Source organism: Myotis davidii, unplaced genomic scaffold (assembly GCF_000327345.1).
Source record: "Myotis davidii unplaced genomic scaffold, ASM32734v1 scaffold378, whole genome shotgun sequence".
NCBI lineage: Eukaryota > Metazoa > Chordata > Mammalia > Chiroptera > Vespertilionidae > Myotis > Myotis davidii.
In genome coordinates, this window is record NW_006290631.1 from 1,204,752 (window position 1) to 1,205,000 (window position 249).

At 60.2% G+C, this 249-nt stretch overlaps 1 protein-coding gene across 1 annotated transcript in view; it reads left to right on the plus strand.

Annotated features, from left to right (window-relative positions):
• The window catches only part of MYO5B (myosin VB), a 137,005-nt gene that overhangs the window by 112,049 nt on the left and 24,707 nt on the right, over positions 1 to 249 (plus strand). The window lies entirely within an intron of this gene.

The window sequence follows — 249 nt, forward strand, 5'->3', positions numbered from 1 at the left end:
TTCCAAGCAGACAGATCTGGGTCTCGTCCTCTGGACCTGGGGTGCTTTCTCCTCCAGAGACACTGTCCTCGCATCGTACCCCACACCCCCACCCCGTGCCTTACCCAGCCAGGCCTCGCCATTCTTCCAGCGGGACCTAAAGTCACGTCCCTGCCCGGCCAACTGCTGGGACCTGAGGTGGTCCTGGGCCCGCATCACTTCCCAAAGATTCACTTTATCCTCTGTCTGGGTAGAAAGTCATTCCCCCCC